A 23960-nucleotide genomic window follows, 5' to 3' on the forward strand; every position below is an offset into this window, starting at 1 on the left:
TGGCCATGGGTTTGGCCATCACATAAGGATATGCTAAAAAATTGAGTTAATCTAGATGTTTCCATGGAAAATTGTTTCATCATTCATCCAAGTGACTTCCCCAGTGACATGGACGAGTGATGAAATGTTTCTCCCAAAAAAAGCTGTTGTGTCAAGTTGAATTTAATCCACATAAGAGTGTTGTTAGATGCTGAAATGCTCAATAAAGCTGAGGGACAGCAAAGGTTATTGCAATACAGGTGAAACTGACCCCTTTCACGAGTGTCAGTTAAATAACCAATTACAGATCATCTTTCTAACACCCAAAGGACAATGGGTTTATCTTGCAGCACAACACAAAGTTGCCATATTTCATCAAAGTTTAAAACACTTCATTGAGAGTGAAGGTGCAGAAAATCAAAAAATGTAATATCCTCATTTCATGTCACATGGTTTCAGACAAATCATACATGACCCTGCATTTTGCAAAGAATGCAAGCGACATTAACAGATATCAGAAATCTTGTGTAATTGAAATGAATGAGGTAAGTATAGTAAGGAATCAGAGAACTGACAGCTTTTATTTTAATAACCCTATCTCAGTTCTTTTAACTGAAATTATCAGAAAGTAAGTTGGTAACATCTGGACTGGTGAGTTTACTTTCAGCATTTTAATCACGAGTTTAAAGGCTGTAGAATAGAACAGAATTAAACTTTATTGTCATTGCACATGTCACAAGTACAAGGCAATGAAATGCAGTTTGCATCCATCCAGAAGTGCTTTAGCCATGATATAGATATATTACAAAATATATATTAGCAATAATATAGATATATGGATATATTGCAGAAATTGTGTCTGTTATAGGTATGAGGGTACAAAATATGGGTCTATTATGGGTATGTTGCGATGTATACGGTGTGAACATATGTTAAGAATATGGTACAACTATAAGTATGTACAGGCTGTAGTGGGTGTACAAGCTATGTACAGGCTATGAACCGAAAATAAATATGAAAACTATACAGAAATATGAAATAAAAAGCTATACAGAAATATGAACTATGCAAGTTATAAACAGTTGTAAACAGTTGCAGATTTCTAATTATCGTATTGTACAGAATGATCGTCTATACAGCATTTACAGCAGTACAGTTAAGAGAAATAAAATATGTGGATAATTTCTACAGAGGCTACATAAAGTGCTAGTGGTTGCGAGTTATGGTTCAGTCCATGTTATTATTGTGTGTATGAGTGTACAGTTGCCCATTTGTTTTGTTTTTTTGTCCATTGTGTGTGTGTAGGTGGTTGTGGGTGTGTGTACGTTCAGTCCATGAGTTTAACATGGGTCAGATGTCAGGAGGCAGAGTTCAGGAGTCTGACAGCTGTAGGGAAGAAGCTCTTCTGGTACACCTCTTCCTGTAGATGTCATTTATGGCAGGAAGTGGTGCTCCGGCAATACGCTGGGCAGTTTTCACGACCCTCTGCAACACCTTCTGGTTCGAGGCAGAGCAGTTCCCATACCAGACTGTTATATAGTTGGCCAGGATGCTCTCGATGGTGTAGCGATAGAAGTTCACCAGGATGTCTGAGGACAGGTGGTTATTATGAAGCTGCTCACACGCTCCACAGCCTTCCCCTTAATGTAGATGGGTGAATGTGGATCAGCATTCCTCCTGTAATCCACGATGAGCTCCTTGGGACGGTGGCCCTGAGAGGCCAAATGGACTGCAACTTCAGAAAACACCTGCAAAAAGAAAAACGCTGCAAAAAGAAAATGCTGCGAAAGCACACAAAACACAACAGAAATAGGAAAAAACACAATGGAAATGTTTCTGGGGAGACAATAACCCGATGGACCAGTTGCACGAACCAAAAACGTGCTAACAAGTGCGCTGGGACTGGGAAACACTTCAAAGAAGTGGAGGAGAGGTAAATGTGTTGTAATCATCTGATTCTAATAATACTACAGATATCTGGAATATACATGCATGTTTTGATTCGTGCAACTGGTCTGTCGGGACCAGTTTTGCAGGTGTTTTCTGAAGTTGCAGTCCGTTTGGCGTCTCAGGGCCATCGTACCTTGGTCTTCTCGGTGTTGAACAGCAGATTGTTTGTGTCGCACCACTCAGCCAGACGATCCAACTCCTCCCTGTAGGCAGCCTCATCGTTGTCATTGATGAGGCCAATCACCGTGGTGTCATCTGCAAACTTAATGATGGTGTTGGAACCATCGGCAGGTCTGCAGTCATGGGTGAAGAGGGAGTAGAGGAAAGGGCTCATCATACAGCTTTGTGGTACTCCGGTGTTCATTGTGATGATAGATGAGCAGTAGTTATCCAGCCGGACATGCTGTGGCCGGTTGGTCAAGAAGTCCAGTAACCATTTACACATGGGGAAACTGATGCCTAGGTCTGTCAGTTTCTTGATGAGTTGTGAGGGGAAGATTGTATCGAACGCTGAACAATTTACGAATGTGTATTTTATTGCACAAATCATTATTTAAGGACAGAATTCTTTATTTCCATGTGTGTGACGCTTGTGGTCATCCAGAAGAATCCCCCCATGGTGTAACATTGATACAGAGAGACGAGAGTAAGGCTGTTTCAATTCTCAGCACCGCTCTTCTCTTTTCCTGAGTCCTTAGCAATTCTCCTTCCCAAAATGACGGGGGTTTTTTTTATCAAGGGCGAAGAAAAAAAGAACAGAGGAAAAGGAAAGAGGAGGTACTTTTGGAAAGCACCCCACCTAGTTACTGTGTGTGTGTGTGTGTGTGTGTGTGTGTGTGTGTGTGTGTAGCTGAGTCACGTGACCACACAGTAACAGACCACAGCAGAGACGGAAGAATGGGGCGGAGCAAAGTGTGTGTGCAGGAGAGTGTACAGGGAGACAAGTGTAAGGCTGTTCAAATTCTCTTTTCCTGAGTCCTTAGCAATTTTCCTTCCCACAATGACATTTTCATCGAGGCCAAGGAAAAGAGGTTTGGAAAAGGAGAGGAAGTACTTAAAAAAAACACCCCACGTGGTTACGCTGTACAGCTGTGTCATGTGACCACACAGTAACAAACCAGAGCAGAGTCGGAAGAAGGGGGCGGAGCAAGGTGTGTGTGCAGGAGGGGAGTCGAGCAGAGAGCTGCTTTGTCATGAAACGGGAGAAAAGTAGTGAACTTAGAGGAGAGAAACAAACTAAAGTATCGATCATATACCACTACCAACGTTTGGATCGATATCTGCATCGATCTGCCCACCCTTGTCTCCTGGATCGTAGCTGAGATCAGCGTGAACCACGTGGGTCTCTGCTCCCTGATCTGTTTCCTGTGTTTGGAAAGAGTTCCAGCTTCATCACGGAGTTTCTCTCGGTTTGTGGGCTCATCTAAAGGTAAGCACCGAGCTAACTTTACTGTGAGTTCAGTTCATGTTGAGTTTAGCTCCTGAATGAGGTCTTCTGCTGCTCTCCTCGGTGTCTGTTCACAGTTTATTGTGAACACGTTGAGAGAAGAGCGAGAGAGTGTTTGGAGAAAAACACCAACTAATCATTAGCTCAGCATGCTGGGAGAAGTTGGAGCAGAAAAGTCTTTTCATTGTTCCTGCAGCTGTTTTTCTGCCTGCACCAAACCTCTACAGCCTCATTTCTATTTGAAGTGATAACAGGAAATCAGAGCGATCTGCTGCAGTATCAGGGTCACAATAAACTTGATTGTCCAGCTGCTGTGGATGAACACATGAGAGGAACTGAACTCCTACAAACTCTCATTTTAATGAGTCTGGCTGCTGTAAAGTGATGTTAACAAAAACTAATGAAACTGAGATGAAAGTTCATATTTGAAAGCACAGAGAATAAAAATATAATGTGGTGGTTAATGTGCAGCTCTTGGTGATTTGGGAGAAGAAGAATGTTTTTAATCCTGTTGGGTATTGAATGTTGAATTTTGTTTTGTCTACAGAAAACAGGGGTTTTGTCCACTTGTGGTTCATGACGTAGACTCTGAGTCTGGTCCAGCTGCTTTACCAAACCATAATTTATTTATGTAGCACTTTAAAAACAACATATAGCTTTGTGTGGGGTTCTATTTCTTTAAGAGTCTATTTACATCTCTCATGTATGGAGAGAGGTGGAGAGAGGACCCATGGAGGATGGAGAGACTGTGAAGTGGTGATCAGGTCCAGGCCATGTTTTATAATCACGGGGGTTGCTGAAGGTGTTGAAGTTCTTGGGTGGTGGAGTAACAGGTCATTGTTGGTAGAATCCACAGCAGGAGCTGTCTGAGTGTTTTCCAGACAGAAGCAGAGTCGTTAGCTGTAAACAGGTTTTGGAGTTTAGCCTCACTAAGCCTGAACTTTAAAATTGTCTCTGTCCCTGCCTTTCCAGCCTCAGCCTCCTTTAGCTTAGCTGTGAACCAGAGCTGGTCATTATTCTAACTCACCCTGGTGTGTGATGCTGTGCAGCTGTCCTCACAGAAGCTGATGTCACAGGACGTCACAGCATCTCTATAATAATCCAAACTGTTGGTAACAATCCTGAAAACCTGCCAGTCGGTGCAGTCCAGACACACCTGCAGATTCTCCACAGCCTCATCAGTCCACTGCTTCAGTGTCTTCACAAAAGCTTTAGAGAGTTTCAGTTTGTGCCTGTTTGCAGGGATCAAGTGAACCATGACATGGTCTGAGAATCCTGATGGAGAGTGAGATGATGACCCTCTTACTATCAGCTCACCTTCTGTTTTGAAGAGTTTTTATCCAGTTTGTTTAATAATATCTATGAGGTTCAAATGAAGCACCAAACTGCAGTTACTCAGTCAGTGGAGGTTCATTAGTGCAGTTTCTCACCACTGTTGTTAACTGGAGGCTGACACACTGACTGAAGACATTTAGTTTGAGTGGATTTGAGCTTTCCATCTCAGCTTCTTTTTGTCAAGGATGAAATACATATAAATATATTTTGTGTTCCAGCTGATCATCAGGAGGAGACGAGCCATTTAGACTCAGCTCAGCCACTGCAGAGGAAACAATGACTTCAACCCAAAAGGTGAGCAAAAATATCACTGTTATTGAAACTTTGTGCACGTTACAACTCTCATTGTAGCACATCATTGAAATGTGATAATATCACCAGAAGGTGGTAAAAGACCTACAATGTGTTTGTTGACATCTTTGATTCCACTAATGGAGTTTCAGTTTGTTCCACGACTGTATTTCACTCACTGCCTCTGTTTGTATCTCTGTCACTGCAGGACCAACATGGAGCGAGAAGTCGGCGCTCTCAGGAGGCCGACAAACCTCACAGAAGAAAGGGAGAGAAAAAATACAGCTGTGATGAGTGTGGGAAGGGTTTTACCCGGGCTGGAGACTTAAAAACACACCAACTCATCCACAGTGGAGTTAAACCATACAACTGTGACTTGTGTGGAAAATCTTTTACCCACGCTGTTAACTTAAAATCACACCAACTCATCCACAGTGGAGTCAAAGCGTACAGCTGTGATTTGTGTGGAAAGTCTTTTACTTTGGCTGGACAATTAAAAAAACACCAACTCATCCACAGTGGAGTTAAAGCGTACACCTGTGACTTTTGTGGAAAATCTTTTACCCAGGCTGTTAACTTAAAAACACACCAACTCATCCACAGTGGAGTTAAAGCCTACAAATGTGACTTGTGTGAAAAGTCTTTTACCCACGCTGTTAGCTTAAAATCACACCAACTCATCCACAGTGGCGTTAAAGCGTACAACTGTGACTTGTGTAGAAAATCTTTTACCCACGCTGGAGGCTTAAAATCACACCAACTCATCCACAGTGGCGTTAAAGCATACAACTGTGACTTGTGTGGAAAATCGTTTACCCACGCTGGAGGCTTAAAAACACACCAACTCATCCACAGTGGAGTTAAAGCGTACACCTGTGATTTGTGTGGAAAGTCTTTTACTTTGGCTGGACAATTAAAAAAACACCAACTCATCCACAGTGGAGTTAAAGCGTACACCTGTGACTTTTGTGGAAAATCCTTCACCCAGGCTGGACACTTAAAATCACACCAGCTCATCCACAGTGGAATTAAACCGTACACCTGTGACTTTTGTGGAAAATCTTTTACCCAGGCTTTTAACTTAAAAAGACACCAACTCATCCACAGTGGAGTTAAAGCGTACAGCTGTGACTTGTGTGGAAAATCTTTTACCCACGCTGGAGGCTTAAAAACACACCAACTGAGCCACAGTGGAGTTCAAGCGTACAGCTGTGATCAGTGTGGCAGAGCTTTTACTCACAGTGGCCACTTACAGCGTCATCAAGTTATCCACTCTGAATTTAAGGCGTACAGCTGCCACATTTGTGGAAAAACCTTCCGCTGGCTAGGCAGCCTAAATATTCACCTCCGCATTCACACTGGAAATGACGTTTACTGCTGTGATCAGTGTGGGAAACTGTTTGTGAAATATAAAGACTTACAACACCACATGTTTACCCACACTGTGGGGAGACCTTATAAATGTGACCTGTGTGATAAGACTTTTAAATCTCCACATTACCTGAAAATCCACCAACAGACCCACACCAGAAAGAAACTGCAAGTGCAGTTACTGTGAGGTATGCATTTATATTGTTATCTTCTTATTTAAGACTGACTGTTTGGATCAACTCTTCTCATTAAATTGTGTTCGCATGTTAGTAATTCTACTGGACTCAATGGCATCTACTGGAATTTTGAAAATGTCAGTAAAGAACATAATAAGTCATCAAACTAAAAACAATGATTACTGTAACTTTGTATCCATATTTGAGGATTTACAGTTGCACTTGTCTGATTCGTTGTTTAAATTAGTTATAATTTTCAAAGCTTAACAGGACATAAAAACTTCATGTACAGAACAGGGCTGAGTAGTAACATTGGACGACTGGACGAATATATCGATCGTTTTAACAATGGCGGTTTATGTATTTATTTGCCCATGAGTAAGTTTGCTAATAATGTTGGTTGAAGCTAATAGAAGCAGTCACGAGAAATAAATAATAGCGCTGTTTTAACAGCAACCTCATCTTAGTGCTCCCAAATGCAGCAGCGATCCATTTACTCAAACTCATAACAGATAGAAAGCAAGGCAGTAGCCTGTGTTCAGAAAAACACAAAAACATTTTATTCAAATAAAATAACCACAATGGTGGAGAGGGAAACAAAAACAAACTGGCTTCTTTTTCCACTATAACCATGTTTTCAGGCCGTTCTAGTATTTATCTGTTTTACAAGCTCGACCAAACAACAAATAAGTTAAGAGTCTCTTCCAGCGAATATGAGAAAAAAAAACCTCTTACGTAGAGTTAAGTCTTCTGTGTGATTGGGTGCATCTCAAATGAATAAATAAATGAATAATCCAAAAAGTATCTGTATTAATACTGAAAAAAAAAACAAGCAAATAAGCTAAAATATTCCCTCCAAACAAAACTTATAAAAACATATAAATTCTTTGACAGGAAAACAAGCATGTTTACTTCATCAGGTTTCAGCAGTGTGTGCAGGTGGTTAACGATCTCACCAGCGGTGCTGAAGATGCGTTCTGAAGGTGTGCTTGTGGCTGGTATACACAGATATTTCCGTGTCATGTGTGACATCAATGGGAAACTTTTTTTTTTAAGTATTTACCACTAAGCCAGTTGATCTTCTTCTTTTTACATATCACCCAACCTTACTAGGTAGTCTAACGATCACTGAAAGGAAGGCATCTGGAATTCTTTAAATTTCTTGAAGATGTTTCAACTCTCATCCGAGAAACTTCTTTGGTCCTAAGAGCAATTAGGTCGATTCACAAGGTCCCAATTCAATTTAATTTTGACTCTGCCAGAAATATTCTAATTATGATCATATAGCTTGGATATATTATATACTGTAGACAAAGGAGCTTGCAAAGAAAAGCGTCTGGACTTCTTTAAGTTGCTTGAAGACGTTTCACCTCTCATCCGAGAAGCTTCTTCAGGTCTAAGGTCAAATGGTGGGGAGTCCCAGATTTAAACCCAGTGGGAGTGTCCCCCCAAAGAGGGACAAAGGACCCCCTGATGATCCTCTAATCACATGAGCCAAGGTGTGAAAGCGGGTGTGGGCCTCAATCAGCCAGGGTTTCGGGTGAGCTCATTGTGAAACCTGGCCCCACCTTATCATGTGAATTCCTGAGGTCAGATGGCCCAGGATGTGAGTGGGCGTTAAGGCGTCTGGGGAGGGAACTCAAAACTGGATTATAGATGGCAGACAATTGGTGTCGTAAACCACCGCCTCTGTTCAAAGATGGTCGCTCACAGTGGACATAGATGGCCTCTTTCACTCCTCTTTCAAACCATCTGTCCTCTCTGTCCAAAATGTGAACATTGGCATCCTCGAAAGAGTGACCTTTATCCTTAAGATGCAGATGAACTGCTGAGTCTTGTCCCGTGGAGGTGGCTCTTCTATGTTGTGCCATGCGCTTGTGAAGTGGCTGTTTGGTCTCTCCGATGTAGAGGTCTGGGCATTCCTCGCTACACTGTAAAGCATACACCACGTTGTTAAGTCTGTGTTATGGAGTTTTGTACTATATATATATACATATATATATATATATATGTATGTGTATATATATACTGTAGAGGAACCCTCTAAACCTTTTAAAATAAATACATTTACTTCCAAATAAAGAACAGCACTTTTTTATTTCTGAGGTTTGTGCATCCCCCCTGACTCCCCCAGAATCAACTTACTTTTAATGGTCTGTAAGTTTTATTTACATGTTCTTAAAGTATGGTGAGAGTCTGTTTGCAGCCAGTGCTTGTTGCTGTTCGTCTACATCAGGGGTTGCCAACCTTGGGCACTCATGCCACAGCTGGCACGCGAAGGGTTGTGATGCAACGGCATGCAGTGAATTAATCTGAGAAGGTGTATTTAAAAATAAATATCTACCAGTCTAGATATCTACCACCAATGCACATCACAAATTCGCTCACACAGAGACATCAGTTGCGCCACTTCTTAATGACAGTATCTAAGCTAACAAGGCCACCTACTGGTTTCATTTCAGTTTTTCCAATTGGCTAAAAATTACAGGGGAGAGGGATGCTACTAGCTAGCCAGTCCTGTATAATATGGCCTTGAAGCGAGCGAAAAAAGATCATTCCCAGTCTTTTATGCCAATTTGGACAGAAGGCTGGGGTTTTGTGCAACAGAAAGATCATGCTGTATGTGCCCTTTGCCTTGAGAGTGTTGGTTGCCAGACCTCCAATGTTAAACGACATTTTGAGATGAAAGATCAAGTAGCTTCAAGTATGAGGCAGAGAAAGTTGAATCAATTACACGTGCTGTGTCAAGATATGAGAAGCAAGCAAGTACTCTTGCACGTTTTTACAGCTGCTAAACATCATGGAACTGAAGCAAGTTTTTGTATTGCACACTGTATTGCTAAACATGGAAACCCGTTGACAGACAGAGAATTTATTAAGGAGGCTTTTCTCTCAAGCTCAGAGATGTTATTTCATGGGCTTACAAACAAAGATGCATTTAAAGCAAGGATACAAGACATACCTGCATCAGCCAGAACTGTGGAACGACGCATCCAGGAAATAGGTAACAATATCAGAGCCCAATGAACAGCTGCTGTGAAAGAAGCCCAGGTGTTTAGTGTAGCTTTGGACAAAAGCGTTGATATCAGTGACGTTCCACGTTTGGCTGTTCTGGTAAGATACTGTGATGTGGAAGTACAAGAGGAACTCTTCTGCTTAACCCCGATGCCTGAAAAAATGTGAGGTGAGGGTATTGGCAAGGTTTTTAAGGAGTGTTTTGATGAGCGAGGCATTGGCATTACATTTTGCTGTGACAAATGATGGTGCACCAGCCATTGCTGGAAAACACAGGGGTGCTGTTACCTTAATTGAGGAACAAGTTGGTCATGCCATCATTAAACAACACTGAATAATAGAGTGAGAGAACCTTTGTGCCAAGATGTCAAATTCAGATCTTCATGACGCCATGGCCACAGTGGCCATGTTAAGCAGTTAAGCAATCTGCTTTGACACACCACCAATTCCAGTCTGTGCTCGAGGAGATGGATAGCTCATGCATAGACATCCCACTCCACTGTGCTGTCAGATGGCGTAGCTGTGGAAATGTTCTGGAACGATTTGTGGATTGTTTTGATGTGGTTAAAAAAAATTCCTGGCAGAAAAGGTGCAAAGCCATCCGAAGTCAAAAACGAGAAGTGGGTTGAAAAACGGGACACCTCAACGAGTTACAAAATGTGATCCCCAGATAACACAACTGGCAAATACAAAGCAGGGGCAGGGATCACATTAACCTGCAAATCCCTGTATTAAGAAAAGTCATATTAGCCCAGTTTATTTTTTCTTATCATTGTTGTACCATCTGCATTTTCTGTTGTATAGTTCCTTTATTGTTATGGATAAAAAGTGTTTTTTGAAATATAGCAAATATGGTTCTATAAAGTTGTTCTGTATAGTGTGTAACTGTTGATATGCAGCATTGTTAAATTTATTGTTAATGCAATGGTTGCGATGACACATTGACTTTAGAGGAAATTTTAGATGGCACTCATCATCAGAAAGGTTGCCTACCCCTGCTATACAACAAAGACCTACTGAGTCTCAGTACCAGGTCACTTTACTCTAGCATGCAAAGTGCTTTACCGTGTTGTATAAAGCACTTTGAGTGCTCAGGCAGAGCAGAAAAGTGCTTTATAAGAATCAATCCATTTTACTTGTATTCACTAACTGAACAACAGGAGGGTCATCTAACTAAAACCAATCAGTGAATCCCACCTGACCCCCTCAGAATCAGCTTACTTTTAATAGTCTCCAAGTTTTATTTAAAGGTCCTCAAAGTATGGTGAGAGTCTGTGTGCAGCCAGGGTTCCAGTGCTTGTTGCAGTTCCTCTACATCAAAGACATTTATTGTAGCCCAGTAAGCTGAGCGTTATAATGTAAACAGTAAAATGTAATTGGACGTTGGCAGAGATGCTCTTTATTTCAGACGACGTTCAGAATTAAAATGTTGAAGGAATTCCCTGACTTACACTGTCTTTGTATCTTTGTTTAGAAGCAGAGCGACACAGATGGATCCAGTTCTGAACCCTGTCGTCACTGTGGAGGTGCGAAAGACTTTCGTTGTGACCTTTGTGGAAAAACTTTCACTCTGCAACGAACCCTAAAAATACATCAACGTAGACACAGTGGAGACAAAATGAACTATTGCAAAGAATGTGGGAGAGGCTTCCTCACTCGAACTAATTTAAAAATACATGAACTCATTCACAGTGGGGTTAAAAAGCACGTCTGTGACCAGTGTGGGTCATCCTTCACCACTGCAGGTCACCTTAAAATTCATAAACAAGTCCACACAGGAGAGAAACCATACAAGTGTAGACACTGTGACAGAAGCTTCTCACGATCGAGGAGTCGTAACCTTCATGAACGTATACACATGTGAGAGAATTTACCTGTGACCAGTGTGACCAGAGCTTCAGGAATCTCAGTTCATACTCCAAACACAAACGATCCCACGCTGTAAATAAACTGTTTCACTGTTACCAATGTGCAAAAACATTTACTTCATTATCTGCTCTGTGCAAACATCAGTGTGATCATGCAGGACTGAAATCAGTGGATCAAAATGAATCTGCAGAGACAGAAAGATCCTCTTCTGGTTTCGGGGTCAGACTTAAAACCCTTGAGATCAGGCTCCACAGAGTTCAGATGGACTCTCCTGTAAAGAGTGTCAGCTGATGTCACACTTGGATCTGAGGAGGTGGCTCTGATTTCTGGACCTGCAGTGAATAATCCTCAAGTTATAAAGTTATAGAAATGTTTTTTATATCCAGCTGTTCGAGCAGCTATCTATGAAGTTGTTCAGCATTTTTATAGTTTTGTATTTTCATTGTTTTGAAGTCTTAATTTCTATTTTCCTTTTTGAAATTCAGTTTAAAGCTGAACAGGGGCTGGGCAATATTTCTATGTAATACTAATTTATTCCACAAGGTGGAGCTTTATTTGATCAGCCAAAGAACACATTCATATTTACAGTGGTGGCCTGCAGAAGACAATGCATCTTTAGAAAATTGGGGTAAAGCAGCAAAAAACTGTTAGAGGTTAAAGTTTGCAGATGACTGTTGTTGTTCATCATCTCCAGGACAGTGAGACCAGTCATGGCCCAGTGCTCTGGGGTTTTCTTATATGCTGTTTAATTGTTTCTTCTTTGGTTTAGTGTGATGGCCATGAGCGATGTCTCTGTCAGCAAAAAGGCTCTAACACTGAGCGTGATAAAGATGCTAAATAGAACCTTCAACCTCCCCATTGTCTTTCTTCCTTCCTGCATTCAGATGAATAAATTAGCTTTTTGTTTTCTATTATGTAGTGTGGTGTGTTTTCTCTTATGTCTGTGAAGGTTCTCAGTCATCCAGGTCGTTGTAGTCTAAGAAGCTTGGAAAGAAAAGCGTCTGGACTTCTTTAAGTTGCTTGAAGACGTTTCACCTCTCATCCGAGAATCTTCTTCAGGTCTAAGGTCAAATGGTGGAGAGTTCCAGATTTAAGTTCTGTGGGAGTGTCCCCCCGAGAGGGACCTCCTAATGATCCTCTACCTAATCACACAAGACAAGATGTGAAAACGGGTGTAGGTAGGATACAATTTAAACAAGGAGTATAAAAGAGGTGATATTTTTTGGTGTCAATGCTGGTGTGAAGATTGTGCTGTTTTGATGGCGTTGCAAATATTCCTTTCAATAAATCCAAGGAAATATTTGGTTTCAACACTCAGTTTATTTTCAGGGAATTCCAGCAGTTAAAAGTGTTGATAAATGAACTCGAGTCTCTAAAAATGGGCTAAAGGAGATGTGAATTGCAAACATATGTACATTGTGTGTAATAGGATTTGGCAAGATTGAGAGATCTGCTGGACATAAAGAAAAATTAAAATACGAGACTGACAAAACATTGATAAAAAGAAAGACTTAATGAAGCAAAACACTGGATGGTACAGCTCATGAAGGCACAAACAAGGCCTGCTACTGGATGTGTGAGCGGCAGAGAGAAGGGGACGGGCTCCCAGACATCGCAGTAAAGGTCAAAGGTGAAAATAAGACAGCAGGGAGAAGTCGCTCACTGTCTGAGCATGTTAAGAATATAATGATGAAATAAAGTTCATTTAGTGATTTTTATACATTGCAACGCTCTATTAAGAGTTAGCCCTCCGTGTAATAATGGGGTAAAAGCGTGAATTTAGCTCTTTGATTGAACTGAATTATTGAGACTGACATGCAGAGCTGCAGAGGGATTTCCAAACATGCTTACATATCATAACCAGTTAAAGTCAGGGTGCAATTTTCCTGGGCTAAAGGAGTCTGAGCAGAATATCCCAGACTTAGATAATAAGTACAAAATTACAGGCTGAGAATTGTTAGATAATAGCAACACAGCAAGATTAAGGAGGGAGGTGTTGTTCTTTCTCTACCTTTTTCCAGTAAAGGAGCAGGAGCAGACGTAGATGAATTGCAGAAGAAGATCCAGTCGGGAGCAGCAGGATCGGCTGTGTTATTTCCCAGAGGAAGATTTTTAAATGGTATAAAACTGTATTACCCTCTTACAATTCAATTCAATTCAATTTTATTTATATAGCGCCAAATCACAACAAAAGTCGCCTCAAGGCGCTTTATATTGTACAGTTGATACAGAGAAAAACCCAACAATCATATGACCCCCTATGAACAAGCACTTTAGTGACAGTGGGAAGGAAAAACTCCCTTTTAACAGGAAGAAACCTCCGGCAGAACCAGGCTCAGGGAGGGGCGGGGCCATCTGCTGTGACCGGTTGGAGTGAGAGAAGGAAAACAGGATAAAGACATGCTGTGGAAGAGAGACAGAGATTAATAACAGATATGATTCAATGCAGAGAGGTCTATTAACACATAGTGAGTGAGAAAGGTGACTGGAAAGGAAAAACTCAATGCATCATGGGAATCCCCGGCAGCCTACGTCTATTGCAGCACAACTTAGGGAGGATTCAGGGTTACAGGTTCATCCTTTGTGTCAGGGGCGATTCTAGGATCAGAGCTTTGGGGGTTCTGAGCACCCAGAGAGCTGCCCAGCCAGGCAAGATAAACTTTACACGTCACAATGAGACTTCTTCCCCGTCTCTGTCAGTCCCTGCATCCTTAAATATCTCCAGTTGTCCAGAGTTCTCTCTGACTGTCTTTAAACCCCTGTTCCTCCCTGTCCTCGTCGTCTGTTGTCTTCGTCTCCGTTATCAGTCATCATAATTTTACCCTCTCTGTGCAAGTCTGCAAATTTCTTTATTAAATCATAAGATTCTTAAATTCATCAAGTCTCTCTGTGCCTGGGTCCTCGTCACAAAACATGACATCACTGTTTTGTACATTTTAACACAATTTAATCCCCACATTTGTGAAAGAAAAGCAAAACACTTTTTTGAAAAGTCTGTAACAAAACCATCAAATCTGATAAAGGTTATTTAAATGATGCTCATAGTGAGTAAGAAGTAAACTGAGTGCATGTTTTGGACAGAGATTCACTTTTAATGTGTATGTATAATATAATACAGATACATAAAAAACACTCCCAAAACAGAATAAATTATTACAAAATATTAATAAAAAAAACTATAAAAATGGAGGCAACTTTGCCTGTGGTAGAATGTATACAATGTATGAAAAAATCTTTACTGCAGATACTAATTTAACTAATTTAATAATACTAATTTTGTGTTGTAAGATTTATGAGTTTCATGCTTTCATAGTGGTACTTGGGAGAGCTTGACATTTTTATCAGGTGGTACACACTGTAAAAAGTTTGAGAAACACTGATAAGTGTTTGGAAAACATTTAAAGCTGCTGTAGAGAATCTTTGAAACAAGCCAGCTTAAAAAAGTTTTAGAATATAAACAGAGCACTCTGCTTCTCTTTACAGCTCCTCACTCCACCAGGGCTCTGTTTGGCACTTTCTGATACTGTACTGCGGCAGTCATACAGACAACTGGACGGTCCAAAAGTTGGCCTACCTATTACTGGCTGAGGTTTTAGTAGAGTTGTGGCTGAACCACATAAAAATATATCATTAATTTTAATCTCCCCAATCAATTATAATGTTATGTTGGAATGTTGTAAAAAGAGGGTCAAAAATGTTTCAACCCAGTTTGTTTTGCAGATTCTGTAAAGCAGCTTTAATATAGGGAGAACACAACTTCCAGATTGTATGAGTAAAATCAGGTTTTTTCTCTTTGTCAGTTTAACAGTTTCTCTTTTGCCTGTCACTGTTCCTTGTCTGTTTTCTTACCTGGTTCTTCCTGACCTTGTACTTTCTCCTCACATTCCCCTCTTTCCTCTCTCCCTCTTCGGACTGACAATCATACAGAAATAGATTGTATTGAATTAGATGAAAAAATTACATTAATATGAAAAAAATATATTATTAAGATCACTAATGAAAACTCCTCTCTCAGTGTACTTTCAACCAAAAGGCAAATAACCAAACCACATGAACATCTAATAAAAGATATAAATATTGAAACACTGATCCAACATTATCCTTTATTGATGGATCATTTGATTTTACAGTTTTACCTGAATGTGGCTCCTTCTTTTGAAAAAACTTCTTATTTCCATTATGAACCTGGCTGTCTCTCTGTACACACACACACACACACACACACACACACACACACACACACACACACACACACACACACACACACACACACACACACACAAAACAGGAGTTATAAGGTTAATGGGCATCCAGCCAGTTAGCTAGTTAGTATCCATTTCAAACAGGACAGTGGTAACAACAGTAGCTACGGACAATTTTAAGTTTTAGATTTTAAATAGGCTGTATACATTTCAAAGGGAGCAACAGGACGGTTAAATGTCGCTGATTTTACTACAGAGCAGGACGGATTGTAGGGTAGCAAACATCGTCGGAAAACACGTTTTCAACACTGCAGGTTACCTGGTGTAATGTTTTTCAGCTAAAAACAAACATGACTCCTATCTAGCTATATAAAGAGACATGTAAACGGAAAACTAATACAGTATGGTAAATAATTCGGTCTACCGCGCATTTACATAACCCAACCCGCCATTGGAGTGGGCCTGCCCCTCTCACTATGGTTTTCTTCAGATCATCAGGTAAGTAATCCATTAGAGGGTGCCACATATCCAAAAAAATATCATAATTGACACTTAATTTTGCACTCAGTCTTTTCATTGGTAAAGCTCTAAAGATTTCTTTATACCACTGAGTTATTGTTGGTAGTTTTCCATTAATCCAATTGAAAATAATACATTTTCTTGCCAAAAACAATAATTTACATAGTAGTTTATATTTGTTTTTATCTGGAAATTTGTTCAGAGTTGGCAGCCCCAATAAATACTGAACTGGATCTTTTTGTTTTCTGCTTTTAAATATACTTTTTAATTCTTTTGTTACACAGAGCCAGAATTTTGACATTTTTGAGCAAGTCCAAAGACAGTGCAAGTAGGACCCCACCGCAGATTTACATTTAGTAGAGAAACTTTTTTTCTTGGAGATGCCCGTGATGCTGCCCCCACCACGATGCCGCCCTGGGCAACCACCCATGTCGCACATATCAAAAACCATTACTGGGGCTGGGTATTGTCACTGATTTCTAGAATTGATTCGATTCTGATTCACAAGGTCCCAATTCGATTTGATCCACGATCTTGATTTGATTCGATTTGAATTGGGGAAATTTTGCCTCAGACAGTCAGAAATATTATAATTCTGATCATTTATCAATACTGAAACTTGTGAGACTTCATCAGACGTGTAAGCATCACAGCAGATCCCTTTGTGTCAAAGTAACAATTCAATTCAATTCAATTCAATTTTATTTATATAGCGCCAAATCACAACAAAAGTCGCCTCAAGGCGCTTTATATTGTACAGTAGATACAGAGAAAAACCCAACAATCATATGACCCCCTATGAGCAAGCACTTTGGCGACAGTGGGAAGGAAAAACTCCCTTTTAACAGGAAGAAACCTCCGGCAGAACCAGGCTCAGGGAGGGGCGGGGCCATCTGCTGCGACCGGTTGGGGTGAGAGAAGGAAAACAGGATAAAGACATGCTGTGGAAGAGAGACAGAGATTAATAGCAGATATGATTCGATGCAGAGAGGTCTATTAACACATAGTGAGTGAGAAAGGTGACTGGAAAGGAAAAACTCAATGCATCATGGGAATCCCCAGCAGCCTACGTCTATTGCAGCATAACTAAGGGAGGATTCAGGGTCACCTGGTCCAGCCCTAACTATATGCTTTAGCAAAAAGGAAAGTTTGAAGCCTAATCTTGAAAGTACAGATAGTGTCTGTCTCCCGAATCCAAACTGGAAGCTGGTTCTACAGAAGAGGGGCCTGAAAACTGAAGGCTCTCCCTCCCATTCTACTTTTAAATACTCTAGGAACAACAAGTAGGCCTGCAGTGCGAGAGCGAAGTGCTCTAATAGGGTGATATGGTACTACAAGGTCATTAAGATAAGATGGGGCCTGATTATTTAAGACCTTGTAAGTGAGTAGCAGGATTTTGAATTCAATTCTGGATTTATCAGGAAGCCAATGAAGGGAAGCCAATACAGCAGAAATCTGCTCTCTCTTTCTAGTCCCTGTCAGGACTCTTGCTGCAGCATTTTGGATTAGCTGAAGACTTTTCAGCGAGTTTTTAGGACATCCTGATAATAAAGAATTACAGTAGTCCAGCCTGGAAGTAATAAATGCATGAACTAGTTTTTCAGCGTCACTCTGAGACGGGATATTACTAATTTTAGAGATGTTGCGCAAATGGAAGAAAGCAGTCTTACATATTTGTTTAATATGTGCGTTGTTTGCTATTATTCCAAATTTAGATTCCCACCTTTTAATAATGGGAGGAGATATGAACTGTGTTATTGACCCAACATTAGATAAATCTAGTCCACGTTCATCTGCACCTACGAAAATGTCCCAGGCTTTTGTCACATTTATGAACCAATATGGCTTTATCGACCCTTGGCGTTTTGCTCATCCTACTGCAAAACAATATTCTTTTTTTTCTCATGTGCATCGTACATTTTCGTGAATAGATTATTTTCTGATAGATAAAAAGTTTATTCCTGAAATTGTTTTTACTCAGTATCTACCGATAACGGTATCAGATCATGCCACAGTAGTATTAGATCTTCAGTTTACAATGAAGCCAAAGAGATTTAGATATTGGAAGCTAAATCCTCTCTTGCTGGCAGAGACCAACTTTTGTAAATATATTTCTGAGTCGATTACTTTTTTTGTGTGAAACTAATAAAAATAATGAAACTTCTCCATCTATCCTATGGGACACTCTAAAAGCCTATATTAGAGGTAAAATTATCTCTTTTACGTCTTATTCTAATAAACTACGTAGATCCCAGCAGAAAGATTTGGAGAAGGCCATAAAAGAGATAGACAATTCTATATCTCTTACAAATACACCTGATCATTATAAAGAAAGAATAAGACTTCAAACGGAACTAGATATTCTTCTTACTTCAGAAGCTGAACAACTTCTCCTCCACTCTCGAGGGTTAGTATATGAACATGGTGATAAAGCTGGCTGTCTCCTGGCACAGCAACTGAAGACTAAAACCGCGTCAAATCAAATTATACAGATAACCGATTATTTAGGCTTAATAACTTCAGATCCAGATAAAATTAATGATACTTTCAGATCTTTCTTTACTCAACTTTATACTTCAGAATTTTTCATAGATGAAAGCCAATTAAATAGTTTTTTTGAAAAATTGGATCTACCTAAAGTTTCATCTGAAAATAACTTAAAATTAGATGCCCCTAATACAATTTTAGAAATTAAAGAATCAATACAATCAATGAATAGCGGTAAATCACCAGGTCCAGATGGCTATCCGGTCGAGTTTTATAAAGTTTTTTCAGATCAGCTAGCTCCATTTCTACTGGAAATGTTTAATCATTCGTTCGAGCAAGGAATTCTGCCACCTACACACATGCAAGCCACTATTTCTCTAATTTTTAAAAAAGGCAGAGATCCACTGAGCTGTGCATCCTATTGGCCAATATCAGTCCTCCCGGTAGACGTTAAAAGTCTTGCAAAAATCCTAGCCCGGCAACTAGAATTGATTATGCCCTCAATTATCTCAGAGGACCAGAGGGGATTTATAAAAGGAAGATGTTCATACTCTAACATAAGAAGACTTCTTGGTGTCATTCTTTCTCCATCATCCTCTAACGTTCCAGAAGTCATAATATCTCTTGACGCCGAGAAAGCCTGAGATAGAGTGGAATGGGCCTATCTTTTCTTTTCTTTAAGACAATTTGGTTTTAATAATAATTTTGTTTCATGGGTCAAATTACTTTACTCCTCTCCTTGCGCCTCTGTCTGTACAAATAATCAATGCTCCACTCCATTTCCACTTTTTCGGGGGACAAGACAGGGGTGCCCACTCTCCCCGTTATTATTTGCATTAGTGATAGAACCACTCTCAGTAGCTTTAAAAATGGTGAAAGGATTGGGAGGGATTGATAGAAGGGGTATAAAACATCAGGTGTCGCTCTATGCAGATGATTTGCTTCTTTATGTGAATGATCCTCTACTAAATATCCCACACATTTTATCAGTATTAAATTCTTTCGGATATTTATCGGGATATAAGCTTAACATCTCCAAAAGCGAATACTTTCCAGTTAATCAAATGGCTGCAGACATACCTGCATCAACTATACCCTTTAAAATGGCTAATTCGGGGTTTAAATATCTCGGAATTGCAATTTCACGATCTCTGAGATTAATGCGGGAACAGAATATTACTTTACTTACAATGAAAGTTAAGTCTGATCTTCAAAGATGGAACTACCTACCGCTGTCTTTAGCTGGTAGGATTCAAATTATTAAAATGAATGTATTACCTAGATATCTATATGTATTTCAAAGTTTGCCTATTTATCTGCCTAAATCATTTTTTAGAACTATAAATGATGCTATGTCGTCATTTATTTGGGCCGGTAAACGTCCAAGGGCTAGTCACTCGCTTCTTTATAGGGATAGATCAGCTGGAGGATTAGGACTGGCTAATTTAATTGGGTATTATTGGGCATCTAATATGTATAATATATCATAGTGGTGTACCTCTCCCTATACTAATTGGTGCCAGAGTGAAGCGGCCTCCTGTTCCTCGTCATTACGTGCTTTAGCATGTGATACCTCACAATCATCCCTATTAAGCCTGTCTTCTAACCCAGTTGTCACTGAAACATTAAAAATTTGGTCACAAATAAGACACCACTTTGGTTGGCTCACCCTCCCTCTTGCAACCCCGATCTGCAACAATCACTTATTTGTGCCAGCAAAGATGGACTTAAGATTCTCTGCTTTAGAACATAAAGGACTTGGTACTCTAGGTGATCTATACGTAAATGATGTTGTTGCAAGTTTTAACGAACTAGTTACTCAATAAATAAATCCGATTTTTTTCGGTACTTCCAGTTGCGAAACTTTGCAAAGAAATGTTCAACTTTATTCCCACAAATCCCAACTTCCAGTGGAATAGATTTAGTTCTCAGAGCCAAAACTTTGGTAAAGGGTCATATTTCTTACCTTTATAAACTAGCTTCTCCACCTAGTGAATCTCTTTTATACAGGACCAAGATGAAATGGGAGTCAGAACTCCATATGAGTTTTTCTGAGTTGCTCTGGGAGGGAGCGGTAAAGGCCATTAATTCATCTTGTAGTTGTGCCAGACTTTCATTAATACAATTTAAAAAGTTTTCCACAGATTACACTACAGTAAAGAAAAATTGTCAAAATTATACCCAGATAAATTTGATGATAAATGTAACAGATGCCCACAGATACCTTGCAATCTTACTCATATGTTCTGGGCATGCCCTAGGTTGTCTGAATTTTGGCATAAATTCTTCAAAATAATTTCGGATATATTGGGTATAAAATTGACTCCGACTCCACATATCGCTATATTTGGCAAACCACCAAATAACCTTTATACTACAGTTATTCAAAATAACCTTATTGCTTTTGCTTCTCTCATCACTAGAAAAAGAATTTTGTTGTTGTGGAAATCATCTCAGCCACCATTAATTAAAGTCTGGCTACAGGATATTTTAGGACACTTAAAATTGGAGAAGATAAAATTCTCCATCAGAGGCTCATCGGATAAATTTTTACTCACTGGAAACCATTACTTAAATACTTAGAAAAGTTACCAGCACGAGAAATCTCTCTGTAGTCCACCATATGACATAGTACAAATTTTTCTGCTATTCCCGACAGTGGCTGTTCTACCTTATAAGAATACTCTATTTAAAGATATTCCAGCATTATTAATTTGTTTCGACCGAGGGGCAAGTAATCATTAATATTAATATTGTTACTATTGTTGGTTAAGATTTATATCAATATTGATTAATGTTAAGACCTTGTTTTTTTGAGGCTAGCAGATGTTAATGTTAATATAAAACTATAAGGATACGCACTACTATCTTTTTGTTGATTTTTTTGCTTTTTTTGTTGTTTTGGTTTTTTTGGTATGGGTTTTGTATTTTGTGTATGGGTCAATTCATTTTCTCTGTAACATATTCATTTTTACATTATTGGGAGGGAGTGGGGGGTATTCAGGTGCTCATACCATTTATGTTTTTTTTGTATGCTATAAAAATGAAAAAGGAAGATATTATTTCTATATGTACCTGTGTGTTTTATGACAGTGTGGTATTGAAAAATAAAAGAATCCAATATGTGCGTTGAAGGACATGTCCTGGTCAAAAATGACTCCAAGGTTCCTCTTCCTTTCTAAGATTTTCAGGGCCGAGTACAATAACCTCAGTTTGATCTGAGTTAAGAAGCAGAAAGTTAGCGGCCATCCAGGTCTTTATGTCTTTAAGACATTCCTGCAGTTTAACTAATTGGTGTGTGTTACCTGGCTTCATGGATAGATAGAGCTGGGTGTTATCTGCATAGCAGTGAAAATTTATGCTATGTCTTCTAATGATGCTGCCTAAGGGAAGCATATATAATGTAAATAGAATTGGTCCTAGCACTGAACCCTGTGGAACACCATAATTGACCTTAGTGGGTGAAGAAGACTCTCCATTTACATGCACAAATTGGAGTCTATTAGATAGATATGATACAAACCACTGCAGTGCAGTACCTGTAATACCTACAGCATGTTCTAATTGCTCTAATAGGATATTATGGTCAACAGTATCGAACGCTGCACTGAGGTCTAGCAGGACAAGCACAGAGATGAGTCCACTGTCAGAGGCCATAAGAAGATCATTTGTAACCTTCACTAAAGCTGTTTCTGTGCTGTGATGAGCTCTGAAACCTGACTGAAACTCTTCAAATAAGCCATTCCTTTGCAGATGATCTGTTAGCTGTTTGACAACTACTCTTTCAAGGATGTTTGATATGAAAGGAAGGTTGGAGATTGGCCTATAATTAGCTAAGACAGCTGGGTCTAGAGATGGCTTTTTGAGTAAAGGTTTAACTACAGCCAGCTTGAAGGCCTGTGGTACATAGCTGATTATTAGAGATAGGCTGATCATATTTAAGATTGAAGAATTAATTAATGGCAGGACTTCTTTAAGCAGTGTTGTAGGAATGGGGTCTAAAAGACACGTTGATGGTTTGGAGGAAGTAATTATTGAAGTTAACTCAGAAAGATCAATTGGAGAAAAAGAGTCTAACTTAACATCAATGGTACTGAAAGTAGCTGTAGATAATATTACATCTGTGGGATGATTACTGGTAATTTTTTCTCTAATGATTAAAATTTTATTTGTGAAGAAGTTCATGAAGTCATTACTAGTTAGCGTTAAAGGGATTGTTGGCTCAACAGTGCTCTGACTTTTTGTCAGCCTGGCTACAGTGCTGAAGAGAAACCTGAGGTTGTTCTTATTTTCTTCAATCAGTGATGAATAGTAAGATGTTCTGGCTTTGCGGAGGGCTTTCTTATAAAGCAGCAAACTATTTCTCCAGGCCAAATGATGATCTTCTAAATTTGTGACACGCCATTTCCTCTCCAGCTTACGAGTTATCTGCTTTAGGCTACGTGTTTGAGAATTATACCACGGAGTCAGGGACTTCTGATTTGAGGCCTTAGTTTTCACAGGAGCTACAGTATCCAGAGTCGTACGAAGTGACTCTGGATACTGTAGCTCATAAGTGATTATTAACAAGATGATTGACCTCTGTTTGAGTAGCGTTCAGATAGCTGCTCTGCTCTATGTTGGTACAGGGCATTGAAGATGATAACAGTGGGTGGATTATATTCTTAAACTTAGTTACAGCACTTTCAGAAAGACATCTACTGTGATAAAGTCTACTCTCCACTGCTGTGTAATCAATCATTGTAAATGTAAATGTTATCAGTAAATGATCAGACAGCAGAGGGTTTTCAGGAAACACTGTTAAATGTTCAGTTTCTATGCCATATGTTAAAACAAGATCTAGAGTGTGATTAAAGTGGTGGGTGGGTTCTTTTACAGTTTGAGAGAAGCCAATTGAGTCTAATAACAGATTAAATGCCATGTTGAGGCTGTCATTTTTAGCATCTACATGGATGTTAAAATCACCCACAATAATTATTTTATCTGAGCTGAGCACTAAATCAGATAAAAAGTCTGAGAAATCAGAGAGAAACTCTGTGTAAGGCCCAGGTGGACGATAGATGATAACAAGTAAGACTGGTTTCTGAGTTTTACAGCTGGGTTGGACAAGGCTAAGCATCAGGCTTTCAAATGAATTAAAAGTCTGTCTTGGTCTTTCGTTGATTAATAGGCTGGTGTGAAAAATTGCTGCCACACCGCCCCCTCGGCCTGTGCTTCGAGGTTTCTGGTAGTTAGAATGACTCGGGGGTGTTGATTCATTTAAACTAACATAATCATCCTGCTGGAACCAGGTTTCTGTAAGGCAGAGTAAATCGATTT

At 39.6% G+C, this 23960-nt stretch overlaps 2 long non-coding RNA genes across 2 annotated transcripts; one reads left to right on the forward strand and one right to left on the reverse strand.

Annotated features, from left to right (window-relative positions):
* Positions 1-3097: 3097 nt before the first annotated feature.
* Positions 3098-12344, forward strand: LOC134634505 (uncharacterized). Its single transcript, XR_010573814.1, has 4 exons — positions 3098-3358; positions 4930-5005; positions 5211-6561; positions 11039-12344. It is a non-coding gene; the product is annotated as an uncharacterized LOC134634505 (long non-coding RNA).
* A 474-nt stretch (positions 12345-12818) lies between these two features.
* On the reverse strand, positions 12819-15954 carry LOC134634829 (uncharacterized). Its single transcript, XR_010094886.1, has 3 exons — positions 15570-15954; positions 15283-15345; positions 12819-13836 (listed from the first exon to the last, which is right to left on the reverse strand). It is a non-coding gene; the product is annotated as an uncharacterized LOC134634829 (long non-coding RNA).
* Positions 15955-23960: the final 8006 nt, after the last annotated feature.

Source organism: Pelmatolapia mariae, linkage group LG9 (genome assembly GCF_036321145.2).
Source record: "Pelmatolapia mariae isolate MD_Pm_ZW linkage group LG9, Pm_UMD_F_2, whole genome shotgun sequence".
In the NCBI taxonomy this organism is placed as follows: domain Eukaryota; kingdom Metazoa; phylum Chordata; class Actinopteri; order Cichliformes; family Cichlidae; genus Pelmatolapia; species Pelmatolapia mariae.